General features: G+C 45.8%; 1 long non-coding RNA gene and 1 pseudogene across 1 annotated transcript; both read left to right on the forward strand.

Annotated features, from left to right (window-relative positions):
* Window positions 1-248: 248 nt before the first annotated feature.
* On the forward strand, window positions 249-1,181 carry LOC135970140 (uncharacterized). Its single transcript, XR_010585652.2, has 2 exons — window positions 249-588; window positions 719-1,181. It is a non-coding gene; the product is annotated as an uncharacterized lncRNA (long non-coding RNA).
* Window positions 1,182-9,151: 7,970 nt separating this feature from the next.
* LOC123572380 (uncharacterized) lies at window positions 9,152-11,082 on the forward strand (annotated as a pseudogene).
* Window positions 11,083-21,716: the final 10,634 nt, after the last annotated feature.

Genomic DNA, 21,716 nt, shown 5'->3' on the forward strand with positions numbered 1-21,716 from the left:
CTACTGTCTGGAGTGAGGAGCCTGGGATAAAGGGCTGATGTTCCTGATTCTGAGGCCCCAGTCCTTTTGGAGGGAAATGGCATTTCTGGCGTTTCTGCTTCTCTGGCTGTCTTGGCACCATGAGGCTGCCCGAGGCACCTGATGTGCCCCATGTGAGGCGGCACCTTCCCCTCCCTGCCCCAGTGGCCCAGCCCATCTGGCATAGCACCAGGCCTCGTGACGGCGCTCTCTCTGCTGCCCCCAGGGTCGCTGTTTCACGTGAATTCTGGGGAAGGGGGTGGGAGCTGGGGGGCCGTGCTCAATATATGTCCTAATTTTAGATGTAAGATGGGCAGATTTCCCTGTGTTCTAGCTAGGACTAATGATAGAAGCCCAAATACAATCAGGTCAGGAACAAAAGGGTCCTTCCTGACTCTCAGAACTAGTTCAGTGAGTTTCTTCAGCAGCAATGGGGTCAGGCTGTCAATGCCTGCCAGGAGTCAGCCTGCCGCCCTCTCTCAGCTCTGCTCTGCCCTGACTGGACCTTCCCTACTGTGGAAAAGAACTCCAGCGCTCCAGGTGCACACGATTCCTGCAGTTGGCAATTGGGTAAGGAAGGAGAATTTTGTCCTCAAATGTCTTTACTCCTATTCATGAACATTCTGGTTGCTTTGCTTGGATCCTGTTCTGTGGGGTCTGGAGGCATGGGGCACCCTGATTGGCCTGTCTTGTCATGCAGGAGTTTGTGGCCCTGGGTTGCCAGCCTGGCAGCACTGTGTCTGGTGCTGGAGTCTCCATGAGGAAGCTGTGTGTGGACACAAGTGCAAGTTTGCCTGCTCCTCAGCCTCTCCACGGCGTGCATCTGAGGTGTAGGCTCGGCCATATTGCCCACACTCAGAAGAGAGCATCAGGAACCTTCTGTTGTCAGGACAACTGGACCACGTGCCTCCCATTCCCAGGTCCCAGCATGCTGTGGCTGCCTCTGTTCAGCTGTGGTCTTCCTCCCGTGCAGCACGCTCCTCCCAGCCCCATCGCTGTCTTTGCAGGCTGATCAGCATGGTCACGAACATGGGGCCACACAGGGGAACTGGTGTCCCACGCCTGGCCTCTTCTTGCCTGAGGTGCTTGTTGGCCATAATCATATGGCTCTTTGGCCCATCCCAAGGCGGCCTTCTGTCAACATGCTTTTAACTTTCTGGCAAGTCTTCCTTGTCTTGCCTGTGTGTGTGTTTTTTTTTTTTCTATTGTGATTTTTTTCTCCAGCATGTCCTCACCCCCTTCAGGCTCCATGCAAGCCAGCAAGGAGGGGCCAGGAGAGGTGGGGATGGCAGCTGCTATGGCTTAGTTTCCTTAAAGTTGTGTCCTTGGCTTTGTGGAGCTTGAGGGGAGGTTTGTAGGCTTTAAATATTTTTTGCTCTTTGGATGGAAACCCAGGGCCTCCCGGTGGCATTCTCCTCCACTGGAGGGTGCTGTAGTGTAGGAGTGGTAGTTGTGGAATTGATTTAAAAGCTGTTTGTTCCAATTTCAATAAGAGGACCATGGGAGATGTCACCACGTTAGACTATGGGTTGGTGGTCTTTGGGGATGGTGGTGGGAGAGGGAGTTCCCATTGTCCCTCATCCCAAGATGAGGGACATTAATGCTGGGACAAGAAGCAGGGCGCGGGAAGTGATCCCAAGACAGTAGTGAGGACAAAGCCCTCATCTCCCAGGGGTGGGGTGTTTGTTCCAGCCTCTGAAGTTTGGGAAGCCTATGTCATCTTTTATAGGGTGTGGGGATGCCTCACGGAGGCAGTCAAGGCCCAAGGTGGGAAAGTGGTCCCTGGGGGATGGACGGGGGTCTCATCCCCCATGCAGCTGCACAGCATCCTGAGGCAGGGCCTCATGGTCAGGTGTGGGGTCCAGAGTCAGTCAGACCCAAGGACAGGCTGGTGGTGTCATGTGTGCCCAGCCTGGGGGGCTATGGTCTTGGGGGTCCTGAGGGCCAGGAGGGTCTAGTGCTGGCATGGAGGCCTGGAGTGTGTTGGGCAGCCTGAGACCAGACCCCGGAGGAACTCTCAGGAGAGCCTGGGCACATTTTGAAGCATATTCATTGCTGGAAAGGAATACCCCTGCAGAGTGGGTCTGTGGGAACAGTCTGTGGTTTTCCCCAGTTTAATCCTTCGGTTCTGGCGTTCAACAATTGATTTTTCTGGCTCCCAGATTACAGCTTTGTTTTCTAAACTCTAGCTCAGTCTTTTCCAAACTTGGTTGGTGGTAGGCTTTGGAAGAATAATTTCACCAAACTTCTCCGAGACCCAAGTGTCAGATGACTAAGAGCAGAGCTCAGGAGCCAGAGTGGTCCTCTAGCTTCCGCAGTCACCTGTCTTGTAAGTTACTAGCACAGGGGCAGCTCTGAGTGAGTGTCTCCTAAGCGGTTTCCTTAGTGGGTGGAAATAAACGAAGACCACCCAAATGAGAACAAAGGCTGTTTATTCAGAGCTGCTATAGCAAGGGGGTCCGCGGCCATCACTTGTGTCCTGACAGACTCACAGGCAGGTGAGGAGTGGAAAAGCTTCATCATGGAAAAGGGGAGGCTTCGGAGGCCTGGTGGAGGCTGTGGGCCTGGGGAAGCCAGAGGCGACTGGTGAGAAGTGGGCATCCCATGAGATTAGCTAGGGGACATACTGGGCTTTCTCTGGTTGGTCCTAGATTGGAAGCAGGGACAAAAACTAGGAAAACTGTCAGTTATTAATCAAGTCCTGGCCCATTGGGTCTGATTGTTAGAGAATGTATTGTTTAATTTCCTGTATTATTTCTAGAGATAGCAATCTGAATTCTTACAAGCCTTGCATAGAGCAGGCTGGCCTCCTGGACTGGTTCCTGTAGATGTCGGCTTGGCCTGCTGGGTTGCTTCCTGTAGATGACAGCTTGGCCTCCCGGGCTGATTCCTGTAGATGATGGCTTGGCCTCCCAGGCTGGTTCCTGTAGATGTCGGCTTGGCCTCCTGGGCTGGCTGCTGCAGGGGTTGGGTGGGAGTTCTACTCTTACAGATGTTCTGGCCATTGTGCATTTGTGTACTCAGTCTCTGAAGTGCTCGGCCATAGTAAGCACTCCCTAAAAAGTAGCTATTGTTGTCTCTCCCACCTGACGATGACCAGATTATTCACCTGGACTGTCTTAGAACTAAGCCCTGCCCATTTCAGTGGCTGCTTGGCATGCACACCCTGGGCCATCTCCAGATCTGGCTGACTCTGGCCTCATGTGGTCTTTCCATGGTAGCTCTACCTAGGGGGCTTTGGCACATCAGTGCAGTCAGATGACATGGTGGAAATATTTGTTGAATGGATTGCTAGACTCCTTTTCTAGAGGTTCAGGGCCCACAACCAATGTCATCATATTATGTGCTTTGCATTTTAAATTCTCTAACGTCGTAGTCTTCCCCAGGCCAGTGTACATCCTTTACAGGGAATAAGGCACTTTCAGAATGTCTTATCAGTCTCTCTCCTCACATTTCTTGATTTCTTTTTGTGTCCTTTTCTCACTTATTTCCTTTCGTATGTTCCTTTGATCTCCAACTTTTCCTTAGTTTCTCATTATTCTGACTATTCCCTAATTTTCACAGCTTCCAAAATACTTCCAGAATGGGAGATTGTATTAGTTTTTTCCTATTGCTGCTATAAGAAGTTACCGTAAACCTGATGGCTTAAAACAACACAAACTTATTACCTTAGAGTTCTGGAGGTCAGAAGTCTCATGGAGCTAAAATCAAGGTGCCAGCAGGGCTGGTTTCTTCTGGAGGCATCAGAAGAGGATCCATTTCTTTGCCTTTTCCACTTTCTGGAGGTCACATGTAATCCCTGGGCTCATGGCCCATCCCTCCCTCTGAAAGCAAGGAGAGTAGTATCTCCAGGTTGGTCGGCGTCTCTCTCCTGTCCTCTCCGACCCCTGCTCTGTTATGTTTGAAGGATGTTTACATTCATCTCATTTGATTCAAATATTCGAGGTTGTCAGTATCTGCATGGTTTTGATGACAATGGTTCATTCAGGGAGGTAAAGGACCTTGCACACACCCTGGTGTGACCCATGGGAAACGGATCAGAAAGCAGCCTTCAGACTGAATCATCTTCTTTGCTTCTTACTTTCTCAGATAAAGAAACAAAAGCCAACAGAGGTCAAGTAATTTTCACAAGGTTATACAACTTGCTTACATAAAAGCAAAATCATGGAGAAAATCTGTTGGTAAAGATAAACAGTATTCTTCTCAATTATTTTCCTGCAGTTCTTTTATTCTAGTCCAAGGCAGATTTCTGAGCCAATGGGTAAACACACTTAATGGCTTTTTTTGAGAAACGTCTTTTCATATCCTTTGCTTGTTTTTAGATCAGGTTATGTGTTTTCTTGCTATTAAGTTGTGTTCCTTATATATTTTGGATGTTAACCCCTTATCAACTGCATGGTTTGCAAATATTTTCCTCCCATTTCACAGGTTGTCTCTTCACTCTGTTGTTTGTTTCCTTTGCTATGCGAAATCTTTTTAGTTGGATGCAATCCCATTTGTCTATGTTTGCTTTTGTTGCTTGTGCTTTTGCCAACATATCATAAAAGTAATTGCCCAGACCAATGTCAAGAAGCTTTTTCCTGTTTTCTTCTAAGACTTTTACAGTTTCAAGTATTGCATTTAAGACTTTAGTTCATTTTGAGTTTATTTTTGTATTTGGTATGACATAAAGGTCTAATTTCATTCTTCTGCTTGTGGACATCCAGTTTTCCTAACAGCATTTATTGAAGAGACTGTTCTTTTTCCGATGTGGGTTCTGGGCATATTTGCTGCAGATCAATCAACTGTGAATGCATGGATTTTCTTCTGGACTCTGCTCTGTTCCATTGATCTATATTTCTTTCTTTTTTTTCTTTTTGTTTTGAGACGGAGTCTTGCTCTGTCACCCAGGCTGGAGTGCAGTGCACCACTGGAGTGCATCTTGGCTCACTGCAACATCTCCCTCCCAGGTTCAAGCAATTCTCCTGCCTCAGCCTCCCAGGTAGCTGGGATTACGGGTGCCTGCCACAGCCTGGCTAATTTTTGTATTTTTAGTAAAGGTGGAGTTTTGCCATGTTGGCCAGGCTGATCTCAAACTCCTGACCTCAAGTGATCCACCCGTCTCGGCCTTCCAGAGTTCTGGGATTACAGGTGTGAACCACCTTGCCTGGCCAATTAGTCTATATTTCTTTAAGTGACCACCATGTTATTTCAATTTCCAAAGCTTTGTAGTATATTTTGAAATCAGGTAGTATGTTTCTAGCTCTGTTATTTTTGCTCAAGATTATTTTAGTTGTGTAGCATCTTTTGTGGCTCCATGCAAATTTTAGGATTATCTATTTCTTTGAAAAATGAAATTTGAATTTTGATAGGAATTGTATTGTAGATCACTTTGGATACTACATTTTGACAATACTAATTCTAATAATTCATGAACATGAAATACCTTCCCATTGATTTGCATTTTCTTTCATTTCTCTCATCAGTGTGTTATAGTCTTTAGCATTCAGCTCTTTCACCTCCTTCCTTAGTGAAATTTTCTCAAGTATTTTATTTTTTTTGTAGCTATTGTAAATGGGCTTTTTTCTTGTTTTCTTCTTAGTTTGTGATTGGTATTAGAAACCCTACTAAATTTTGTATGTTGATTTTGTATCCTGTAACTTTACTGAACTTGTTTATTAGTTCTAACAATTTTTTTGGTGGAGTATTTAAGATTTTCTATATATAAGATCATGACATCAAATGGAGAAAATTTTACTTCTTCATTCCTGATTTGAATGCCTTTTATTTATTCATTTATTTAGCCTAATTATTCTGGCTAGGAAATCCAGTGCTATATGGAGCAGAAGTGGTGAGAGTGGGTCTCCTTGTCTTGCTCCTGATCTAAGAGAAAAAGCTTTCAGCTTTTCACCCTTGAGTATGATGTGTTGTGAGTTTGCCATATATGGTTTTTATTATATTGAGATGCGTTCCTTCTATATCTAATTTGCTGAGCATTTTTTATCATGAAAAGATACTGAGCTGGGCATGGTGGCTCACGCCTGTAATCCCAAGGTGGCTCACGCCTGTAATCCCAAGGCGGATGGATCACTCGAGGTCAGGAGTTCGAGACCAGGCTGGCCAACATGGTAAAACCTTGTCTCTACTAAAAATATAAAAATTAGCCAGGTGTGGTGGCACATTCCTGTAATCCCAGCTACTAGGGAGGCTGAGGGAAGAAAATTGCTTCAACCTGGGAGATGGAGGTTGCAGTGAGCTGAGATTGCGCCACTGCACTCCAGCCTGGGTAACAGAGCAAGACTCCATCTCAAGAAAAAAAAAAAAAAAATCGAAAAAACATACTGAATTTTGTCAAATGTTTTCTCTGCGTCTATATAGATAATCATGTACTTTTTATCCTTTATTCTATTAATGTGGTGTGTGACATTTATTGATTTGTGTATGTTGAACCATCTTTCCATCCATGGGGTGAAACTCACTTGATCATGGTACGTGTGTGTACTGTAAAATTCCATTTGCTAGCATTTTGTTGAGGGATTTTGCATCTGTGTTCATCAGGAATATTGGCCTGTAATTTTCTTTTCTTTTTTTTTTTTTTTTTTTTTTTGAGATGGAGTCTCGCTCTGTCGCCCAGGCTGGAGTGCAGTGGCCGGATCTCAGCTCACTGCAAGCTCCGCCTCCCGGGTTCACTCCATTCTCCTGCCTCAGCCTCCCGAGTAGCTGGGACTACAGGCGCCCGCCACCTCACCCGGCTAGTTTTTTGTAGTTTTAGTAGAGACGGGGTTTCACTGTGTTCACCAGGATGGTCTCGATCTCCTGACCTCGTGATCCACCCGTCTCGGCCTCCCAAAGTGCTGGGATTACAGGCTTGAGCCACCGCGCCCGGCCTGTAATTTTCTTTTCTTATAGTGTCCTTGAATGGTCTTGGTATTGGGGTAATGCTGGACTTGTAAAATTAGTTTAGATGTAGTCTGTCTTCTTCAGTTTTTTTTTGGAATAGTTGGAGAAGGATTGACGTTAATTTTTCTTTAACTGTTTGGTATAATTCACCCATGAAGCCATCTAGTTTAGGGCTTTTCTTTGATGGGAGGGTTTTGATTACTGATTCAATTTTTTTACTTATCATTAGTCTGTTAAGATTTTTCAGTTTCTTCATTATTTAGTCTTGGTAGGCTGTTACATTTCTAGCAGTGGGTCCATTTCTTCTAAGTTATCCAATTTGTTGAAGTACAATTTTTAATAGTCTCTTACAATCTTTTTTATTTCTGTGGTATCCACTGTAATGTCTCCTTTCTCATTTATAATTTTTTATTTATTTGAGTCTTTTCTCTTTTTTTTTTAGTTAGACTATCTAAGGGTTTGTCAATTTTATATTTGCAAAAAGGTAACTCTTACTGCAATTGAACTTTTCTATTGTTTTTCTAGTCTTGATTTCATTAATTTCTGTTCTGATCTTTGTTATTTTTTACTTCTGCTAAGTTTGGACTTAGTTTTTTCTTCTTTTCCTAGTTCCTTGGGATGCAACCTTAGGTTGTTTATTTGAGATTTTTCTGACGTAGACATTCATTGCTACAAACATCCATCTTAAAACTGTTTTTGCTGCATCCCATAAATTTTGGTTATGTTGTGTTTTCATTTTCATTTGTCTCAAAATATTTTTAATTTCTCTTTAAATTTTGTATTTGACCCATTGATTGTTCAGGGGTGTGTTTAATTTCCATCTATAAATGAATTTTCTGGTTTTCCTTTTGTTATTGATTTTTTACTCTCATACCATTACGGTTAGAAAATATACTTATTATGATTTCAGTCTTCTTAAATTTGTTAAGACTTGTTTTGTGGCCTGATATACAATCTTTCCTGGAAAATGTTACACGTACATCTGAAAAAAATGTATATTTTGCTGTTGTCGGAGAGAATGTTTGTGTATGTTGGTTAGATTTATTTGGTCTACGGTATTGTTCAAGTCGAGTGTTTCCTTATTGATTTTCTGTCTGAATTGTCTGTTCATTGTTGAAAGTGAGTTGTTAAAGTCTCTTACTATTATTGTATTGCTGGGTATTTATCCCTTCAATTCTACTAATATTTGCTTTATATACTCAGGTGGTCCAATGTTGAGTACATATTTATAATTGTTATAGTATCTTAATAAATTGATGACTTTATCATTATATGATAAACTTCTTTGTCTCTTATGATAGTTTTTAACTTAAAAGTATATTTTGTCTAAATATAGCCACTCTGCTCTCTCTTTTGGTCACCTTTTGCATGTAATATCTTTTTCCATTGTTTGCTTTTCACCTCTGTGTGTTTTTAAAGCTAAACTGAATCTCTTATAAGCAGTATATTGTTATATCTTTTTTTTTTACTCATTTGGTATTCCACATCTTTTAATTAGAGATTTTAATTCATTTACCTTTAAAATAATTATTGATTAGGTATGGCATTACTATTGTCATTTTGTTAATTGTTTTTTGTTCTTTTTGTTCTTTAGGTCCAGAATTTCAGTTTTTTTTAAAATGGTTTCTATGTCTTTATTTAACTTACAATTTTGTTCATGTACTGTTTTTCTGATTTGGTTTAGTTGTTAATTTGTGTTCTCCATAGTTCACTCAGCTTCTTTAGCATGATTATTTTGAGATTTTTGTCAGGCAGTTAGTAGATCTCCATATCTTTAGAGTCAGTTACTTATTATTTTCCTTTGGTGGTGTAATGTTTCCCTGATTACTTGTGATATTTCCCTTGCATTGGTGTCTGTGCTTTGAAGAAGTAGGTACTTCTTCTAACCTTTACATCCTGGCTTTGACAGTGAAAACCGTTCACCAGTCAGCCCATCTAGAGATTTTGGGTGGGCCACCTTGTGGGGATCTGTGGATAGGCTTGTTGCTGGAGTCTTCAGGCAGTTTGACCTGGTTCTGGGTCATCAGGTGGGTGAGCCTGTTTCTTGGATTTACAGGGGACTTGCCTGGTGCCAGGGTCCACTACAGTGGGCTTTTTGACTGAGTTTTCAGGAGCAGACTTGGAACCCATATCTGCAGGGCCTGGCTGGAACCTGGGTCCACAGGAGAGGATCCGGTACTGGAGTGGAACTTAAGCATGAGTCTGCAAAGGGATGACTTGGTGCTGGGGGACCGGGTGTCTGTGTCCATGGAGATTAACCTGGTCCTGAATCTGTGGGGGCTGGCCTCACACTAGGGTTAACTTGGGAGAACCTGGCATCTGGCCCATGGGGGCAGGTCTGGTGTCTGAAACCATGGGGATGGGCCAGGAGACTGCATCCCTAAGCATGGTCCTGGAGCCTGGGTCCACTGGGGCCAGCCTGGAGCCTAGTTCCATGGGAGTGGCCCTGGAACCTAAGTCTACAGTGACTGGCCTGGTGTTAGGGTTTATAGGGGAGGGCCTGGATCTTGAGTCCACTGGAGTCTGTAGCCTGAGGGCTACATCTTAAGTTTCCTTCCCACAGAGGGGTCCACCTGGTGTTGGAGAAGACATGGAGCCTAGGGTCATGGTGGGGGGCCCCTGGGATCTGGCACTGGAGGAGCTGATCACTGGGGCATTCCTGAAGTCTGGGACTATGGGAGTAGGTCTGGTGCTGGGGCCAGTCCAGAATCTGAGGTGGGCCTGAAGCCTTAATTTGCAGGGTCAGCCTGGAGCCTTGGACTTTGGGGTCTGACTTGGCACCAGGTTTTACTGCTAAGGTCCACAGCAAAATTGGGTGCTCACTTAACTCTCCCTTCCCCACATGGAGGGTATCTCTTTCCAGGCTGCATTGCCTGGGTGTGGGGGACGAGTGATGTGGGTCATCTGAAACTGTCCTTCCTGCCCTCTTTTCTATTTCTCTGCTGCACCCAGGTACTGAAATCTATCCCTTGGATTCCTTTGCTCTTATGAAGGTATTTTCACACATGAATAGTTGTTCAAATGGATGTTTCTGAGAAGGGACAGCCATGGAAAATCCTGTTCCACCATCTTGCTTGGGAGACTGACTGACCTTTTGAATATTTTTACTTATAGTAACGCTGTTTAAGGAGTAGATGGTTTATCCAAATGTAGATGGAATGGGATTCATCCTCTCTATCAATCCCTCTCCCCTGAAATCAAAGGAAATAGCAATCAAGAGGCAAAAACTTTGCTAATCTGGTTCACCCTTCTTTGTGTTATTGTATTCATTTCTGTTAGTCATGTAAACATACAGTTTTAGTGCCTTAATGAAACATCTTAAGTTTTTCCCCCCTTTCATTTCTTCAGGGTCCACACATTCCACAGAGAGACAATTTTGTGGGTACAGCTTGGCCTGGGTTTTAGTCATCTATAGTCATGACTTGTTATTGCTTATATTAAAAAATCCTGTGCAGTGGTGCTGGGAATGTCATGGATGAGGTGCCATTACTCACAGTAGGTGGGGATGCAGGTGGTGGCACAGTGCACAGTGCACAGCATGCCCTTAGCAGCAGCAGCAGCAGCAGAGGAGGCTCCCCGCAGTCCCAGCCTCTGGGCCAATGCTGCCACCTCGCCCCTTCTGCTCTTCCTCCCTTCGCTGGCACCGCGGCTGATCAGCTGACCAAAGAACAGATTGCTGAATTCAAGGAAGCTTTCTCCCTATCTTATAAAGATGGTAATGGCACCATCACAGCAAAGGAACTTGGAACTATCATGAGGTCACTGGGTCAGAACTTAACAGAATCTGAATTGCAGGACATGATCATTGAAGTGGATGATGATGGCAATGGCACCATTTAGTTCCCCGAATTTTTGACCATGATGGCTAGAAAAATGAAAGACACATATAGTGAGGAAGAAATAATGAGGTATTCCAAGTCTTTGACGATAGTGGCAATGATTACATCAGTGCAGCAGAACTGCATCATGTCATGACAAACAGAAGAAAAACTAACAGATGAAGAAGTAGATAAAATGATCAGAGAAGCAGATATTGATGGAGACAGACAAGTTGACTATGAAGAATTAATACAGATTATGACTGCAAAAATGAAGACCTACTTCCAGCCCCTTTTCCCTGTTCTAGAAGAATCAAATGGAATCTTTTACTTACCTCTTGCAAAAAAAAAAAAAAAAGGTTTATAATTTTCTGTTTCTGTTTCTTTCTTTTCTTTTTTTTTTTCTTTTCTTTTTTTTTTTTTTTAAGACAGAATCTTGCTCTGTCACCCAGGCTGGAGTGCAGTGGTATGATCTTGACTCACTGCAACCTTTGCTTCCTGGGTTCAAGCGATTCTCATACCTCAGCCTCCCAATTAGCTGGGATTACAGGCGTGTGCCACTACATTCAGCTAATTTTTGTGTATTTTTAGTAGAGACGGGGTTTTGCTATGTTGGCTAGGCTGGTCTCAAACTCCTGGAGTCAAGTGATCTGACCAGCTTAGCTTCCGAAAATGCTGGGATTACAAGTGTGAGCCACTGTGCCCAGCTGATTCATTCTGTTTCTATATAGCAAAACTGAATGTCAAAAGTACCTTCTATCCACACACACAAAATCTGCATGTATTTGTTGGTGATCCTGTCCCCTAAAGACCAAGCTACACATCAGTTTTACAATGTAAGTACATGTACTACCTTAATAATAAGGACTCCTTAAAGTTCCATTTAGTCATGATTAATACACTGTTTGGGCTGGCCAGTTTTTCATGCATACAGCTGGACAACTGACAGCAGTCAGCCATTTGCATTTAAAAAAAAAAATCCAAACCTATTCAAACGGTTTCTGGTTCATTTTGTTTAGTATAAATTGTCATAACTGATTTACTGAAAACAAACATTTAAAATTGGTTTATCTTAGGATGATGTACAGAAAAATGGGGTGAAGGATAAACTCTTGAGACATAGCCCGACTAGTGGGATGGTCGTCTTGTACTTCTGTGTGCCGTGATCCATGGTGATGATGACATACCCTGGTGGCATGCCCATGTATGTTGGTTTAGTGTTGTCTGCATTGTTCTAGAGTGAAATGGCTGTCACTGTTCACACAAATTTTTTAACAAGAAACTTTTACCAAGGGAGCATCTTTGGACTCTGTTTTTAAAACCCTCTGAACCATGACTTTGAGCCAGCAGAGTAGGCTGTGGCTGTGGGCTTCAGCACAGTCATCAACATTGCTGTTCAACAAGTTACAGTTTACTTCCATTCCAAGTTGTAAATGCTAGTTTTTCCCCAATAAAAAGACCATTAACTTAAAAAGAAAATTCTAAGGAATCTACAGAATGACCACTAGAGCTAATAAAAAGTTGTAGTCTATATGATTAATAAGCAAAAATCAATGTAAATTTAGTATACTAACGGTAGAGAATTATAAAATGAAATTTTAAAAATTATGTTTACTATAACAACAGAAACATGCAATGTTTTGCAATACATCAACAAAAATATGTAAGATCTCTATACTGAAAACTACACAATGGTGGTGAAAATATTAAAGAAGACTTAAATAAATGGAAAGATATACCATGTTTATGGATTATAAGAGTCAGTATTACTAAGATAGCAATTCTTCCCAAATAGATGTGTATAAAAGCCCAGCAGGACTTTTTGTAGGAACTGACAAAATATTAAAATCTATATGGAAATGCAAATCACCTAGAGTCTGCCCAGCCATCTTGAAAAAAAGGAAAAAGAAGTTGGCAGGCTTACATTGCCAGCTTTCAAAACTTATAGAAAGCCAATAAACCTACAGCGATCAAGACAGTGTGGCACAGGCATGAAGACCAACAAACAGATAAAAGGAAAAGCATAGAGAGCCCAGAACTGGGCCTGCTATTACATGAGTACACCTAATTTGGGAACAGTGGTTATCCTTGTGATTATGGATATAAATATAAATAGATTATACTCAACTTGGGAACGGTGGTTTTTTTTTTTTTTTGTCCTGTGTTAAGTGTTGTCAGGTCAAGGAGGTATGTACTGGTTGAAAAAAGATCCTGATTTTTAGGAAAAGACACAGCACGTGGTGATGTTTTAGAGAGTTAAAATTTGGAGCCATTCTCTATATTCATTGGATAGACTCATCATCCCCCCTCTGCCTTTCAGCCTATATAATCAGTAAGAATTATATGGCAGATAAAAATCTGGCATTTAAGGATGAATCAACTATTAGATAATTGATCTAATTTTCTCATGTCATCTATCTACATCTCTCATTGTCATCTGGCATATCATATGTTCTAGGTCAGTCCTGAGTTCAACTAGTCTGTCCTGTGATTTTCACTATTACTTACACTTGTTAGGTCACTATCGTGGGGTTCAGAATATTGGCGTGAGGTGGTGGCATGGGTGCTTTTTTTGGAGCAGTTGTGGGGTGGCATCCCTCCAGCATGACCTGAGGCCACAAGAAACCCCTTCCACCACAGGTGGTAGGAGTATCCCACATAATAAACCCTCGTGTGCCTTGTTACATGATAAACACTTTATATACATTAGACATTTTAACCTAAGTCAACCCTAAAAGGCAAGGTTATTTTTTCTACTAAATTTCCAACAACTAGGTGAACTCAAAGTAGGCTGAAAGACCAATTCTTATAAAAGAACGATTGTCCAAAAAAGAAAGATAAATTCTTCTGGAGAGACCAGAGACAGGAGCAACTCAGGAACTTTTAATGGATTTTAATACAGGGTTTACCATGTTTTGAATCTGCAATTCTGAAATCCAAAGCAGCGCTGAAAATTGAGTGTTTTTAGTAACAAATTGGGTGGCAAAATCTGAACTCTTTGTAGCTCTGTGTGCTGACGAGCATTGTGAGTGCCCTAGAGGGTCATAAAGCTTTTGCCCACAAAATCCTTTCTTTCCTTGGTGCATCTCAGTGGAGTTGTGTTTTGAGAAATAGTGCCTGACATAAGTTTGGTATTGCTACGTAAGACCTCTTTATTTCTTTTTTGCATAACTTTGGATTTTCCTCTTCAGTTTACTTTGACTCACTCTTTACAGTTTAAGCATGCCAGGTGGTAACTTGATGGCTTTGCATCTTAATGATCGCATCTATGCATAATTCTTTGGGGTTCGTTGAGCAGTTTCACATTCATTATCTTGTTTGGCCCTTAGTAAAACTCCTTTATTGTCAGCACTGAAGAAGTGGAGACTCAGAGGTCACACAGCTGGCATGTGGCAGAACCAGCCACGCCATGCCGCCATGCCGCTTTGAGGCCCTGTGACTCTCAGGGACTTAGCAAAGGCCGTCTTCAGAACAACTTGTCAAGATCCTCACGGGCAGTCAGTGTCATGTTTTATATCGTGTACAACCTGCAGCACAGGGCGTGGCAGGGGTGAGTGCCACTGTCTAGGGACTCTCCATACCCTCCAGCCTTCAAATGCAGGAACGGGAATCTCGGTCAGCTGGCTCTGTCCCAGGTTTCATTCCGAATGAAGTAGGTGATAGTCTATTGATCTGAAGGGCATAGTGGTTCATGGGATTTTGCTGAGTCTACACCAGGTGTCAGAGAGTCTGGTGCCCAAACCTTGGCAAGGGCACGTGACTGATTACTTCCTTGTCAGAAAATGCGAGAGCCGGGCAGTGCTTGGGACCACCTGGCTCAGACTCTTCATTCCAGGCCAGACCACTGAGGCCCGGGCAGCGGGGTCCACTTACAGGACGTCGGAAGGCAGTGGGCAGGAGCTGGGCTCCTTCCTGCGGGGCCAGCTCTTAGGAGGTGGGCGCTGGGGCTTCGGGACTTGAGGGCCTGATCGCTGCGCTGCGTAGGCCGCGCGCCACCCGCAGAGGGCACTGGCGGTCCGCCGCGTTCCAGGGCGCGGGCGTCTCTGGCGCGCGAGTGTTTCCTGAGATTTAACAGAAGGCCGTTACACTCAGTGTAAAAACAGACTGACGATTCCAGAGCACTGGCTTTTATGAAACCCCACGATGCACTCTAACGTGGAGATGGGTTCGTCTGTGACAAGAGGAAGTTTGTTTGAAGGCAGATTTGGAGAAAATGTAGGCAGGCATGAGCGTTGGCTGAGCTCAGAAGTCCCTGAGCAGTTGTTATCCGGGCCGCGGTTCACATTGAGATGAGACAGGTGGAAAAGAGCTCACCCTTTCTTGCATTGTCACACGGAGCGGCTCTGTCCCCGTGCAGCGTGGCGTCCCCTGGGCCCGGGCGAAGCTCAGGCGGGACGCAGCGGGGACGTCGGAGCTCGTTCCTGTGTGAACCCGGGCAACTGCCGGCGGGCGAGGCCTGGATGGTGGTCGGGCCGCAGCCGCCAGGACGTTTGCGAGTGGGCCTGGAGTCAGGGACCTGGCCCTGCGTGGCCGATGCGTGCGGGGCCGGGCTGATCCGCGGGCTATCGGGGCAGGGAACGGAGGTCCAGCCTTCCCGGCCACGCAGGGGCATGTTGCCGCTGGTGGGTTGGGGGCGCTGTGAGCGGGGGGAGGCCTCGGCCGGCAGGGGGCGCGCTCCGCCACTCCATCCGCTGGGTCTCCGCGGGACCCTGCCGCTCCAGCCCGCTGGTGCCGCGGTCCCGCCTCCTCCCTCCGCCCAGCTCTCCCTCCGCCTTCGCTCCCCAACCCCTCCCTCCTCCTCGCTCTCAGTCTGGCAGGGAAGCTGGGCTGGGCGAGGGGGGTGTCTCCTGGGTCCACCGTGGAAGCACGAGGCGCGGGTGCGGAGCCAGCCCAGGGCTGCCGGCGCGAGCTACAGGGCTGGCCTGGGGCTCATCCTCTGCTCGGGGCGCGAAGAAGGCGAGGGTCGCTGTGCTGGGTCTGTGTGCTCAGTGGCCACGGGTAGCCCTCAGGACGGGGAACGGGGCAAGAGATAGAGATGTGGGTGTTTTCCCTGTGGAAGTTGTGCCCGAGGCCGTGGGAGTGGAGGGCACTGGGCCGCGAATGGAGACAGGATGCCCCGAGGCCCAGGGAGTGGGAGGGGAGCCGGGAGGTGGAGCGGGTCCCAGACGGCAGAGACTCGGAGTGGGAGGCAGCGGGACTGGGAGAGCCGCACCGGGGCCGCAGGGGTGCGCAGGGAGCTTCCTGCCCTTTGCACCTCAGGCTCCGGGAACAGATTCGTTTCACTTTTGGCAGGTGCAGGATCTGCGCTTGCAGCCACCTCACTTAGTGGGCTGTACCTGAGGTGACAGGCAGGGAGGGTCTTCTCTGATGAAGTTACCCACATGAGTCACCACGGGATGACGGTGAGCAGGTGCCACAGAAGGTAACACTGAGCGCATGCGGTTAAAGGAGCAGAAGGGAAAGGGTGAGGGCAGACCAACGGTCATTTTCACAACTCTTCTGTGTGTTAGTCAGGGTTCTCTAGAGAGACAGGACTAATAGTATAGATCTATATGTGAAGGGGAGTTTATTAAGGAATATTGACTCACATGATCACAAGGTGAAGTCCCACAGTAGGCTGTGTGCAAGCTGAGGAACAAAGAAGCCAGTCCGAGTCCCCAAACCTCAGAAGTAGGGAAGCTGACAGTGCAGTGTTCAGTCTGTGGCTGAAGGCCCGGGAGCGCCTGGCAAACTACTGGTGTAAGCCCAAGAGTCCAAAAGCTGAAGAACTTGGAGTCCAGTGTTTGAGGGCAGGAAGCATCCAGCTTGGAAGAAAGATGGAGGCGGGAAGACTCAGCCAGTCTAGTCCTTCCACGTTCCTCTGCCTGCTGTTATCCTAGCTGCGCTGGCAGCTGATTAGATGGTGCCCACCCAGTTGAGGGTGGGTCTGTCTCTCCCAGTCCACTGACTCAAATGCTGATCTCCTTTGGCAACACCCTCACAGACACACCCAGAACAGTACTTTGTATCTTTCAATCCAATCAAGTTGACACTCAGTATTAACCATCACATTCTGCAAGGAAGGTGTTTTATGTCCATTTTACAGAAGAGAAACAGGCTCAGAGAAGTCGTTATTTGTCCAAGATCACGGAGCTAGTAAACCATAGAGCCAGCTTCTGGCCAAGCTTGAGCGATTCAAAAATTGAAGCCCCTTTCACTAGGTCCTACTGACATCTGGATTCCACCTGACTACTAGCTGCACAATTTCCCCTTGAGCCAGTTCTTCTGTGGTTGTGCCCAGCTGCCCCGCTTGATAGAATTATCCAGTAGACACTTTTCAGTCCTTGTCTTCCATGCCATCCCTCTGGTGTTTGACCCAGACCGTGCACTCCTCGCAATGTTTCTCTCCTCTTGACTCCTGCAAAGCCACCTGCTTGCTTCTCTGCTTATTTCTCCTCAATATGTTTCATTGGCTTCCTCCTCACAGTCCACCTGTGGTTGCTAGTGCTCTCAAGGTTATGTTCTTAGATATCTTCTCCTTTAACTTCACATGAAGAAGCACAAAACACAATGGCATCATGGGCATGGAGGGAATAGTAACCTAAACAGCTGATGAATGGCAGATCCAGGAGCTCCTGGAAGATGACACAGATGCGTGGCCCAAATGAGGGGGTGGTGGGGAGAGAGGGTAGGAGCGTTTGTGAGCAATGAACCAAGCCATGTCCAGATGGGGGCTTAGGCAGAAAGATGGGGAATATGTGGGTCCCAGGAAGCTAGCCCTTAGGAAATTGTTTTGGGTGGATGGGGGAATTTGACATGTGGAAGCTTAAAACATACATTTCCAAAGTCATGCCATTAGGTTAGGGACTATTTTGAGTAGACACTTCAGGAAGTTTGAGACGTCCGTGCAGCCATCAGGAGCTCGCTTTCCATGGAGCTCTTTGAGAAACGGCCCAGAGGGTTTGAAGTCCAACAGTCAGGATTCATAGACACGATAAGATTCGTGGATCACAGTGGGACAATAAAAATTGCTTTTCCCCTGGGACGTGAGGGAGAATCACTGGTAATTTGCAGAGCACTTGCAGAATGACACATGGTGACACTCACATGCCATCAGCCCAGCTCTAGAAAGACTTTTCACAGAAAGAACAGCACATTGGAAAGAGGAAAGCTCCCTTTCAGAGGCAGCTGGAAGCCTCTCCTCCCAGCCTGCACGTCCCTGGGGCTCTTCCTGTCCCTGCTGCTCTGCACTGCTGTTCCAGAGGCAAACTTGGCCCAGGAACCACATGCAACCCACCATCTCCTCTGGCCAGCTTTTAATAGAGGGTGTCTCAGCTTAATTTTTAGTCAAGAGCAGGTCCTGGGACCCTGAGATCACTGAATGTATTTGGCATTCAGTTATGAAACGAGCCCCTTTAGACAGACCTCAGACTTCTTAGTGGCGTCCCAGGCCCTCTATGCCCTTAACTTAGACGTGTGATGAGTTATCTTTGTGTCTGCTGGTCTTCCTAAATAGGGCCAGCCCCTGGAGGCAAACCTCACTGACTAATCCAGGTGCTCTTTCCAATGTGTGAGAGGCCCCCACTAGGCTGCAGTTCCCAGCTGACTGGAGCTAACGCCTCAGAGGAGATGCACTGACCCACTGAACCCTAGATCTTTCTAGATGTGTTTTTATTCCATCCTGCCTTCTCCGGCTCCCTTTACTTTTGATTTCTGATTTGTGGCTTTGTGCTCCTAACTCTATTTTTTCATGTCGTCGTTTCTGCCTAGAATGCCCTCCTCATCGCCCGACAATTTCTCAGGTTGACTACCTTTTCAGACCTCAGGCCACTGTGATGTCGAACAGCAGCACAAACTCATGCTTCCCTCAGTTTCCACAGAAAACCACGGAATCAAGGAAAGACAAACATGGGCAATGGCAAAGTAGGGTGAAGCAAAAGACAACCACACTCCAATCTCCAGGGAAACTTTCGCTGATGTCACTGTGAATGGTAACCAATCGTCAAGTGTACCTCAGCCTCCTGAGTAGCTGGAACTACAGGCACAAACTACCTTTAGAGATGGGGGTCTCATTATGTGTCCCAGGCTGGTCTGGAACTCGTGGCCTCAGGCCATCCTCCTGCATATCTGGGATTACAGTCACGAGCCACCGCACCTGGCTCTTCCTTCTTAACCAGTACAGGAGGCCCATGAGGAAGGTGGAGAACATGGGGACACACTCCCAACCAGCAAGAATGCAGCCCATGTGGGCTGGAGACATTCTTCATGCCCTGTTTTCATACACTGTGACCAGCCCAGAGAGATCTTTCCACTCAGAGATGAATGAGTGCATCTTTCTTTCACCCACCAATCACCCGCTGCAATACAATATGCAATCTCCAGTGTGTTTTAAGCACAACGATTCAGCCCACCCTGACATGGGCCTCCCCAAATCTTTACCCAAACGGGTCCACTCCAAACCATATTAACAAGCCACGAGGCCTTTATCAGGGATTTTGTAGGTGTTCAGTGTAGAGGGTTTATGCTGCAAACCCTATGGTATAACTTCACTTAAAAATCTTCCAAATATATCTTTTCCCCTGAATTCTCTCCTGGAGTCAGCAGCCGTGTTTTCCTCCTGAGAGTCTCTGTGTCCGGGCCTCTCTGGCTGGGCTGCTGCAGCCCCTGACTTCCCTGCACAGTTCCTCTTAGTCTCTCCCATTTGCGTCTTCATTCTCATTTGCTGCTGGCCTAACATAGATTGTCCTTGGGATTTGACCCTGAGTTGGAGGCCACTGGCACTCTCCCATGCCTACCCTCCCTTCTCTCTACAATAATGCATTTGGAATTTTTAGTTGGGTGAACAACCACCCAGAGTAGACTCTACTTCCCTGTGAGGTGTGACCATGTGAGCACTCCGATGGGACACGAGTGACTTATGGACACCACCTCCAAGAAGGGCTCTGAAGAGTGGGGACGACACACTCTTTCTCAGCCCTTGCCTCCTTTCTCCGGGAATACTGTGGTTAGAATCAGGACAGCCCCCCGGACGCTGTGTGCTGAAGCTCTGTGCCTGAGCCTCAAAGTGAAAGTAGAGAGAAAGAACATGGGCCCCTGATGGATGATTCAACCTTTTATTTCAACTGAAAAAAAGGTTTCCAAGTTTTCTGTGTTGTATTTTTTTCTACATGCATTAGTTTTACCATCCATAAAAAAATTCCACCATTTGAGACTTATTTTAAATTTTACTCTATCGACTTCCATGATTTTCTCCTATCACAGAAAAAATAAAATAATTGATAGATTCTGAAAATATTTTACAGTTTTGACAATAGAAGGTTGGAATGCTGGCAGCAGAGATCCCATTTGGGCCCCTGATTTGCGCCTGATTTTTTCTCTCTAGGTCTTCAAGTCTTACTGAGCTTTGCATCTACTGGCCCTGCTCTCCTGCAAACTATTTGACCCTAGGATTTCCTTTCACTGCAACATGTGAAGAGCAAAGGAGACAAAATGAGGGGAGTGAAAGGGTGGTGTTGGTAGAGAAGAGTCAGTTCCTCCTATATTCCTGCTTTTTGAGGAGCCAATACAATGTTTTTGTTTAGGGGGAATGTAGTTTCTGGGCCTTCTACTCATTCATGATCAAACCTGGACAAAAACCTAAAGTGCTGCTTCTGCTTCTCATCCTTGGAGGGGGCTCACAGCCCAGGTCCAGCAGGCTCTTTGGCTGCAGGAGTGGGAGCTGGGGTCGGGGAGGCAGACTGTACTATATGCTGACCTCCACATTATGAAGCCTGCTCCACTGGAAATCATCCGGAGGGAGCTGTAGTCACGGCTCTCAGATGGCCAGGCATGCCTCCTGCCTTTGCAATCTGTGCAGTCCTCTCTCAGAGGAATGTGGAGAGATCGCTTTGCTGGAACCTCCTCACTTAACCTGAAACTCGGGTCCTCGTCTGAAGGAGGCAGCTCTGTGTCACTCTTAATGATGAAACCAGAGGAAAGGCTCCTACTGCTCTAGTTTCTCCTCCTCCAGTATTCTGAAATTCAAAGATGCAAAGTCTCAGCAAACTCAAAATATAATTGAGCTTTCCTAGGAAAAAATCTGCTTAGTTCTGGTTCTCTGGCTTTTCTTGATCTTTCTACCCAAGGAGGTCCTTTTCACAGAACCATATCTATCTCTTGCTAATCTCTCTAGTTAAATGATAAATATTATTTAATTACAAACCATTGTGCTAGTTGCCTAGGGTAAAGAGCTTATTGTCTGCAGAAGCTCATGACCTACAGAGAGACAGTCACGTGAGTGAATGTAAGGGCAGTAGCTACCACAGAGTTCGGCGGTGTGTGGCTAGTTTGGTTGGGAGGAGGAGGATGCTTGGGTCTGTGGAAGCTTTATAGAGAAGGAGGGGTTGTGAGCCAGTCCTATGGGCAGCAGAAACAGCTTCTGGAAATAGCCAAGCAGATATTGGGGTATGAGATGCATGAAGAGTGATGATGGTGGTGGATGTCATCACACAAAACTAGAAATCAGATGGGGCTTCGAACACCACAATGTATGCAAAGGATAATTCTGTGTAATTCCAGAAAACAAAAGTGACATGTAGGCATCTGTGTGCAGACGAAAGAGGAAAATGCAAAGACCATTTAGGAAGGAAGTACCCAAATCCTGTTGGTGAGTGCAAAGGAGACCACAAGGGAAGGACGTGTGGGAGACCTTCCGCACTTGGCCGGCAGGTGCAGCGATGATGTGGTGTGGGCCAGCTGAGATCCTGCCCTGCTGTGCCAACCCCACTCCACCAAAAAGGGCAGCCAGCATTTTCCTCCCACACACTTTGATTGCTTTTGATAGAATGACACTTCATAATATTTTTATAGAGTAGAGATATTCAGTCCTTTCTTTACTAAGGTTAACCAAAATTTTGTTTCTTTTTTTTTTTGAGATGGAGTCTCGCTCTGTCGCCCAGGCTGGAGTGCAGTGGCGCAATTTCGGCTCACTGCAACCTCCACCTCCCAGGTTCAAGCGATTCTTCTGCCTCAGCCTCCTGAGTA

The sequence above is a fragment of the Macaca fascicularis genome, chromosome 3 (assembly GCF_037993035.2).
Source record: "Macaca fascicularis isolate 582-1 chromosome 3, T2T-MFA8v1.1".
Lineage (NCBI taxonomy): Eukaryota > Metazoa > Chordata > Mammalia > Primates > Cercopithecidae > Macaca > Macaca fascicularis.